A 10104-nucleotide genomic window follows, 5' to 3' on the forward strand; every position below is an offset into this window, starting at 1 on the left:
CATTAGTGTTATATATTTAAGATGTGTCGTCGTATAACTAATTGTATTCAAAATATTTGGATTGAATCGGGTAATAAGATTATTTTTGGTACAAATATACACTCTTTTCAGATACATTGGTTAATTAAATATTTTTATATTTCTACACATCAAAATCAAAATCATTCAGACCCGAGAGGATCCAACTCAAGCATCATACATAAATTTATAATATCCAAGTGGCGCCTAATTTAAAAATCCAAAAAAATTAATCCCGAAAGAAACAACTTGTACCTCAATGAGTATCCGAATGTCCATACTTAACTGATTTTGCAAATAGATTAAAAAGGAAACTCTTTCTATATATTTGGCAAAAATAAGAAAAATAGAAAGAATTTTTTATTTAATAAAATAGTTATATGAAGTGAAACATTAAGTGATAATAAATGTATTACTTTTTTATTATTTTGATTTAAATTATTATCTTGTTCATATAAACTATGCCTTTGAATTATGTGTTTTGCTATGTAATTTTTCACCAATTGGAACTAAGACAAAAGAAAGTTTTAGTAAAACATATTAAACCAAACTATTAACCATATGCAAAACTCGGTTATCTTACATTTTTATTTTTTTTATAATTGCACAAAGTTAATATTGATTAACTAATAAATAAAAATCTACATTATTACTTTTACGGTAAATATAATTAATGATGTGATATATTGTTAAAGTAATATAATTAATGAAATTACTAAAATAAAACTATACTTATATTTTTATACATTAATATTTGTTTTTCATAATTAGTGTTTTATATTTTAGATATGTCGTAATATAACTAATTGTATTCAAAAGATCCGGATCGAATCAGATAATATGGTTATTTTTGGTACAAATATCCAAACCCGTTTCAAATACATTGGTTATTTAGATATTTTAGGGTCATATACATCAGAACCAAACTAATCCAGACTCAAAAGGATTCAACTCAAAACCTACACATAAATTTATAATATTCAAGGAGTGAGTAATTTTAAAACAAAATAAAACGATACCCGAAAAGAACGACTCGTACCTAAGTGGATATTTAGTGTTCATGCCTAACTGATTTTATAAACTAATATAAATGATATTTTTTATGTGTTTTGCTAAATTAAGTGAAACTGAAAGAGTTTTTTTTATTTAGTAAGCAATTATATTGAGTGAAAAATTAAGTGACAATGAATGTAATTCATTTTTATTAATTTGATTTAAGTTATGATTTTATTCACTAAACATGTTTTTGAATTATGTTTTTGGCTACATAATTTTCCACTGATTGAAAAAAAAAATGTTATAGTAAAACAAATTAAAACAAACGCTTAACCTTATGCAAAACTCAGTTATTTTACTTTTTTGATTTTATAATTGACACAAAACTAATACTCCCTCCGTTTTTTAATATAAATCGTTTTACAGCTATGCACGTAGATTAAGAAAACCATTAATTTTTTATATTTTCTAAACAAAAATATCATTAATTATTTACCTAACCACAATTCAACCAATAGAAAAATAGAAGATATATTACCATTGGTCATACAACATTAATTATTAATAAATTTTATATAGAAAACCGAAAACGACATATAATTTGGAACAAAAAAATTTGTCTAAAACGACATATATTAAAAAACGGAGGGAGTATTGATTAATTACTAAATAAAATCTACACTATTATTATTATGGTAATATAATTAATGATGTGAAATATTGTTAAGACAATATAATTAATATGAGTGAAATATGGAAATACAATTAATGTAATACTGCTATCTTCGTTTCCAAACAATTTTCAGTTATAGTACTATTCATGTTTCCAAACATTACTAAAGTGTACTTCAGTTTTAATAATATAGATATGAGTTTTTTATTGATAAAGTATTAGTATTTGTAATTCAAATAAGTTATATATTTAAATTTAAACTTTAAAATAACAATTGACTATTAACTGATAAACACACATTTAAAGTTTCTAATCAGGTTCTCTTCGGTGCTTGTTTGAGAATTCTTTCAATTTTTCTTTCTTATTTTTCTTTTATTTTTAAATGTTTACTGTATGAAAACCCCATCTAAAAACCACCGATGGTGGTGCTCTTAGGACTTCTCTCATTAGGGAGCCGACATAACTCCATCTTTAAGCTACTATGAGTATGGGCCATTGCCTTGCTGCGGCTTATCCATGAGAATAGACATCTGGGAAGCGTCTTGTTTGGTTTAAAATATATTTTCCAACATTTTTTTTGTCACGATAACATATTTAACATATGCATATTGATTAACAGAGAGATGAATGAGAATTTTAAACATTATAAATGTCAAGAGGGCATAAAAGAGAACAAATGGGAGATTTCCTCCTATAATCTTTGGCGATTAAGTAAGAATAAACTTATCAAAAAAACACCTTGGTTGGAAGGTCATCTTTGGCCGGCTTCATAGCAACCTGAATACGGTAACAACCTTGTGAAGATGATGGACCTAAAAACTGAGACACTCGAGACCAATCTCCTGAAATTATATGGGAGACGACATGATATGCTTTGTTCTGATTGACACGGTATCCACGTACCATGGTTTGTTTGACTATCTCAAATATTGTCTCCATCCCTTATTTTTATTGATGTTAATAGTTATGCACTCGATCCAAATAATTAACTGATAGATCAAATAGAATAAATAAGCAAATTATCAATGCACCTAATAATTCACGTATGTGTGGCCCAGTTTAAGATTTCCCATAATGAAGTGGACCTAGAATAAGCAGAAAAAATCCCAATAATTTTTGAAGTATTCATAAACTTTTCTCGACAATCTCTTCACGGACCAATTTTTTTATATTATAACTTTCACATGAACGACAACTCTGCTATTCACATGCTTTCCCCTTTTTATTTTTTTATCCGTTTCTATTAATAATTTCTCCCATTCACAAACATGTAAAATTAATTATTTACTATTATTTGAAAGTAATCCAGGAGCGGAAATTTTTCCCTGGGAAACATATATGCTGTTTTTGTTTTTCACGGTTGTAACTCCATACGCACCCCACTAGAAACTAAAACGTATTTCAAGATCAATATCATATCGACCTGGACCTTTCCCTTTGGAAAAGACTAGTATGAACTAAATTGTGTTAAACTTAGTGACATCGATTTTTGTTGTCTAATACGAAGTTTTAGTATAATATAAGCTAAATTTCACTTGCAGATTTCCAGTTACGGAGACATTTTAGGATTTTTGGTCCTGACGCAAATCATTTACATATACAATATTTACAGTAATATGAAAATATTGAATTTTTATTTTTTTTGTTAAGAACACACTAGAGCTACCGAAATTCAGTTAAATATTGAATTTTTAAGAACCTTTTAATTGGAGAAACAAATATTTTACCTAATTGTATTCAATCTCATTGCTCTCACGCTAAATAAGAATAACCCTAAATCGAAGTAACATAGTCAACGTTTCCAATGTACCAATGACGACGAAAAGAAACGAGTTGAGTTATGTCAGAATGTTAACACAATATTTTTGCCTTAACTTTAGCGTTAAGTCCTGATATGTGGTGTTTTTAATACCAATACATGCGCACTTTGAGCTCATTTTCAGTCCTAATTCGTGTTTAATTTACATCATTCTAGGTTGGGAACAGGTGAAAGAGTAAAGGAGAGAGTTTCAGGAAGTCTGATGTTGTTTCGAAGGATTCAACGTGGAACAGTCATTTAGAACAACCCAAGGGTTGCTCCCGAAGAGATCAAGCATTAGAATGCTCCCGTTCATTAAGGAAACTTCTTATTCTGGAGTTTGCCCTAGTTTCGACTTTCTCTTTCTCTTATTCTCCTATCACCAGCGCCTCCCTATAAAAGGGGGAGGCTATCGTTTTCTTAGAGGACACACGAGTTTTACAAGAAACCTAGTTTACTCTTTTGGATTTTACGCAACTTGTAAGGGAGAAGGCTCCATCTCTCATTCTCACGAGAAGATTTCCCTGAACCCTTTGTCTTTTTACTTATTTTATATGCAGTATTATTCAGAAATCTTGTTTGTGTCATCCTGCTTTATGATTGAGTAGTAGGCATAGCTTGCTTAGGGTTGTAGGGTGTTAGCCGCATGAACTGAACACAAATAAGTGATCTCAACTATCTTCATTCATATTGATCTTACTGCCTGCATTGAACTGATCACTTAATGTTGGATCTATGATTTAATCCTCTAGCTAACCGTTAGGAGATAAGTCGACCTATATTGAATGAGCTTAGTATCCCTAATCAGCGAGAGTAGATATTAGGGTATTAAGTGAACTAATCAGATCTCGCATCTAAAGCTTGCTTTCGCGTCTTGTTCCAAGCGAGAGCTTAGGATTCAAGACCGACTCGCATAGGGAATAAGATCACGATAGTGAATTGTTCCAGCTGAGTGATCTGAGTTCTAGATCGCATTTCATCGCACTTGAATAGTTGTTCAGTTCTGCAAGTAACATCCGATTATTGACCCTAAGCCAGCTTCATTTAAATTGAATTCAAGTTACCTAGGCATTCTTGTTACTTTTGTCGCAATCAATTCTCAAAACCCACTTGTTTCTCAGCTTGACATTGAACTCATAAGAGTAAAGAGTAAACTGGTCCTCTGGATTGAATCTCAAATATTACAATTACCACTGTTAACTTGACAGTAGCAAGGATTCATTTTTAGTGTATCAAGTTTTGGCGCCGTTGCGACGGGGACTAAGCTTTTACCTTTATTTTTCAGTTTAATATTTAGTCTGAGATATCTAACTTGCTTTACTTCTTTGTTGGAACAGATGATCCAAGTGCATGACCAGTAGACATACTCGGAGCAACGCACAAGGACCACTCCATCAGCTGACTAACGAAGAACTCGCAAGATTAGAAAGACAGAACCGTCAACAGCCAAGAACAACCGACACCAACATGGGTGATCATGGCAATATGGATGACCTCACTGCTGCATTGGCACTCATTCAACAACAAATGCAGAATCAGCAACAGCAGATGCAGCAGATGCAGCAAACCATCCAGAATCAGCAACAAGCTGCACAAGAGCAAGCAGCCGAGAACGCTGAGGAGCGTGGTGCTCTTATTGGGGAGCGAAACCTTCCGAGGAATTTTGCTACTAACCGCTCCCCCATCAACCCTCCACCCTGTACTCGACAGGATTATGAGATCAAACCTGCACTGATTGGTCTGGTACAGAAGAGCACATTCAGTGGCCTCACTTCAGACATACCAATGGATCACATAGAGGCCTTTGAGATGATCTGCAATTTCTCTCGCTCAAATGGAGTGCCACCGGATTACGTCAAGTGCACGCTGTTCCCATTTTCTCTTGAAGGGAAAGCTGCACGTTGGCTGCAATCTCTCCCAACCGGTTCTCTAACCTCATGGGATCAGGTTCGATCAGCATTCCTGAGCCACTTCTACACAAAGTCCAAAACCGCGGCTCTAAGGCATAGAATCTCCAACTTCAAGCAGAAATCTGATGAACCCTTTTATGAAGCTTGGGAGAGGTATAAAGAGTACCAGAGGGAATGTCCACACCACGGGTTTGATGACGATTACATATTGGAGGTGTTCTACGATGGAGTGAGCTATGAGTACCGGAACACCCTCGATTCCTCTAGTAACGGAGACTTCATGACTCAGACCACCCCTGGTGCATTCGCGTTGATTGAGAACATGGCTTCCAGTTCACTCAACAAGAACAAGGAGCATGATCGCTCCAAAAGTGTGAACAGCATAGACGATCTAGCGGCGAAGGTGGACCAACTGCTGAAGGGAAACCAGAGCCAGGTCTTCATAATGGAAGAAGCAACTCCTGAGAAGGGACAAGGCGTTTGAAGCTGAGCAGGCAGGAGACGATCAGCAGGAAGTGAGTTACGTAAATGGACAAGGGTGGCAGCTGAAGAATTATCACCCAAACCCTAACGTAAGGAACAATCCACAACTTTTCTGGCCTAAGCAGGACAAACAAGTTGATCCGGCGCAGAACAACCAGGGCCAGTATTCGGGATATCAGAAGAACTATCAACCCCGAACATATGTTCTAAGCCAACCGCAGAGCAATCAGCCTCAAATACAGAACCACCAGAACACTCAAGTCGCTACCTCCACCCCTGTCGCTGTTCCGCAAGATGAAACCAAAACCATGCTGCAGCTCCAAGGACAACAGCTCCAAGGGAAAGCGCTGAACCAGGTCACTACCGAGATCAATACTAGGATGAACCATATGTTCGGAGACCTGAGCACCAAATATGATAATGTCGCAAGCCATATGAGACAGATGGACATTCAGATAGCTCAGACTGCCGAGAGTGTCAAGAGACAGCAAGGTACTCTACCTGGTAAAACAGACAAAAACCCCAAGGAGTGCAATGCGGTTCAGCTAAGAAGCGGGAAGCAACTTTCCGAGCCAGAAAGGAGAAGGTTCACCGCGGCTGAGAAAGGCAAGCAGAAAGAGTCAGAGCAACCACCAGCCGACCAAGCAGATGAGGGGAATACAGAGCCGGTAGTTGAAACAGCCTCGCCACGCTCAGAACAACCGGCTGAAGCAGTGCGCCCGATTCCAGAGGCTGTTCCTCCTCGCGAATACATTCCAAAAGTCCCTTACCCTGTTCCAGCGAAGGTCACTCGTAAGGACAAGGAGGAAATAAAATGCAGAAGATGCTGGAAGATCTAACCGTCCGACTTCCCCTGATGGATGCGATTCAGATGATGCCCTCCATGCGTAGCTTTATGAAGGGGTTGATCTCAGGGAAAATATCAGACGAGAGCGAGTTCATGACAGTTTCCAAGGAGTGCAGCGCAGTGCTTCAGAACAGGCAAATAAAAAAACGAGGAGATCCCGGCAAATTTGTCCTCTCTATCCAGATTGGGAAGACAGTTTTCGCCTGCTCCTTGGTGGATCTTGGGTCTAGCGTGAATCTCATGCCCTACTCTGTCGCTTTACGACTCGGATACACGCACTTCAAACCAACTAAGATGTCCTTGGTTTTCGCAGACAGATCAGTCAAATCTCCTGTTGGTATTGTAGAGGATCTCCAAGTGAAAGTAGGGAACACCACTGTTCCAGCAGACTTCGTTGTTCTGGAATTGGAAGAAGAGTCTAAGGACCCCCTCATCTTGGGAAGACCATTCTTATGTACTGTCGGAGCTATCATTGATGTGCGAGAGGGAAAGATTGATCTGAATCTTGGGGACATAGTTATGCAATTCGAAATGGATGAGTTGCTAAAGAAGCCGATGTTGGATGGACAAACCTTTGAGGTCAATGAAGGGGTTGATCCGCTCCAACCACAAGAAGGAATGATCGAGGAGATTCTTACCGAAGACCCACTGGAACTTGCACTGGTGCGTGCTGAAGCCGAGCAGAGTATGGTGAACATTGATGCTGATGGATATGCCAAGATGCTTGACTCCGCAAGGAGTATGGGGAGAATGGTAGCGAGTCTAAGTCTGGGGGAGGATATCAACAGGTGCGAGACCACTCCATCTGGAGCGACCCCTAAACCGGACCAACCAGAGGATCCCTGGAGCGAGCTCAAGGCTCCCAAAGTTGAGCTAAAACCCCTTCCCAAAGGGCTCAGGTACGTTTTCTTAGGTCCGAATTCCACATATCCTGTCATTGTGAATGCTGAGCTGAATAATATGGAAACTGCATTGCTTTTATGCGAGCTTAGAAAATATCGTAGGGCATTAGGATATTCGCTAGCTGACATCCCTGGGATTTCGCCTGATTTATGCATGCATAGAATCCACTTGGAAGATGAATCAATGACTTCTGTCGAACATCAGAGGAGGTTAAACCCGAATCTAAAAGATGTCGTTAAGAAAGAGATAATGAAACTTCTTGAAGCAGGTGTGATCTATGCGATTTCTGATAGTAAATGGGTCAGACCTGTTCATGTTGTACCTAAGAAAGGTGGGATCACTGTTATCACAAATGAAAAGAATGAATTGATCCCTACTAGGACGGTGACAGGACATCGCATGTGCATAGATTTCAGGAAATTAAATGCAGCAACTAGAAAGGATCACTTCCCACTCCCTTTTATTGATCAAATGCTTGAGAGATTGGCTAACCACCCATATTACTGCTTTTTAGATGGTTATTCAGGTTTCTTTCAGATTCCCATCCATCCAGACGATCAGGAGAAAACGACGTTCACATGCCCCTACGGAACGTACGCTTACAGGAGAATGCCATTCGGCTTGTGCAATGCGCCAGCAACATTCCAGCGCTGCATGATGTCGATCTTTACTGACCTGATTGAAGACATTATGGAAGTTTTCATGGACGATTTCAGCGTCTATGGAAGCTCCTTTAATGTCTGTTTGTCAAACTTGTGCAGGGTTCTTAAAAGATGTGAGGAGAAACACCTCGTACTCAACTGGGAGAAATGCCACTTCATGGTCACAGACGGGATTGTTCTAGGGCACAAGATCTCCGAGAAAGGAATTGAGGTGGATAAGGCAAAGATCGAAGTGATGATGAGTTTGCAACCACCAACAAACGTGAAGGCCATCAGGAGTTTCTTGGGTCACGCTGGGTTTTACCGACGGTTTATCCAGGATTTTTCAAGGATAGCAAGACCACTCACCAGACTGCTCTGTAAGGAGATCAAGTTCGATTTCGACAGTGAGTGTCTAGCTGCTTTCCACACCATCAAGGGAGCTCTAGTCAGTGCACCTGTTGTGCAACCACCAGACTGGGACCTACCCTTTGAAATCATGACTGATGCAAGTGATTTTGCAGTTGGAGCAGTACTTGGGCAGCGTAAGGACAAGAAACTTCATGTGATCTATTACGCTAGCAAAACTATGGATGAAGCTCAGTGCAGATACGCTACAACTGAGAAAGAGCTTCTGGCTATTGTTTTTGCTTTCGAAAAATTTAGGTCTTACCTAGTGGGATCTAAAGTGATTGTGCACACAGACCATGCTGCTCTTAAGTATCTGCTCACAAAGAAAGATGCGAAACTGAGGTTGTTAAGGTGGATTCTTCTTCTCCAAGAATTTGATCTAGAGATAAAAGATAAGAGAGGTGTCGAGAATGGGGTCGCTGACCATCTGTCCAGAATGAAGATTGAGGACGACACAACTCTTGATGAGGAACACCCAGTTGAACACGTCAACGCGATTGGTCTGTGTTACGCGGAACAATCTCTAAGAACCATGTCAGACTGTTCCAGCATCGCGGAAAAACCTCCGAGGAAAGCGCCCGATTGTTCTCACATCTCGAAACATCATGTCGCCTTGATCCAAAAGCAATATCCTCACCTCCCATGGTTTGCTGAGATTGCTAACTTTCTAGCTGCTGAAAAACCACCACTTAAGTTCACAGGGAACGACAAGAGGAAATTCCTGAGAGAGGCAAGGCGTTATGTTTGGGATGAACCGTTCTTGTACAGACAAGGCAAGGATGGTTTGTTCAGAAGGTGTGTTCCAGAAGCAGATATTCCAGGAATTCTGCACCACTGCCATGGTTCATCTTACGCAGGTCATTTCGCTGCATTCAAAACGGTTTCTAAAGTCCTCCAAGCAGGGTTCTGGTGGCCGACTATGTTCAGGGATGCTCAAGCCTACGTAGCCAGGTGCGATGCATGCCAGCGACTTGGGAACATCAGCAAGAGGAATGAGATGCCTCAGAATTACATTCTAGAGGTTGAGGTATTCGACTGTTGGGGAGTCGATTTCATGGGACCATTTCCTGCGTCCTTCAAGAACGAGTACATCCTTGTCGCCGTTGACTACGTCTCTAAGTGGGTAGAAGCAGTGGCAAGCCCTACGAACGATGCAAAAGTGGCGACTAAGATGTTCAGCTCAATCATATTCCCAAGGTTCGGAGTGCCTAGGGTCGTAATCAGCGATGGTGGAACACACTTCATCAACAAGGCATTTCAGGGCCTTTTAAAAAGAATGGAGTGAACCACAAGGTGGCAACTGCTTACCATCCACAGACGAGCGGACAGGTTGAGGTGTCAAACAGGGAGATCAAAAGCATCCTGCAGAAAACTGTCAACACATCGCGAAAGGACTGGTCGCTTAAGCTGGACGATGCGCTATG

The 10104-nt window shown here is 39.2% G+C and overlaps 1 non-coding gene across 1 annotated transcript; it reads right to left on the reverse strand.

Moving 5' to 3' along the window:
* Window positions 1-5480: 5480 nt before the first annotated feature.
* Window positions 5481-5587, reverse strand: LOC125578722. The gene has a single exon (XR_007316805.1). It is a non-coding gene; the product is annotated as a small nucleolar RNA R71 (small nucleolar RNA).
* Window positions 5588-10104: the final 4517 nt, after the last annotated feature.

Source organism: Brassica napus, chromosome A9, assembly GCF_020379485.1.
Source record: "Brassica napus cultivar Da-Ae chromosome A9, Da-Ae, whole genome shotgun sequence".
Classification (NCBI taxonomy): Eukaryota; Viridiplantae; Streptophyta; class Magnoliopsida; order Brassicales; family Brassicaceae; genus Brassica; species Brassica napus.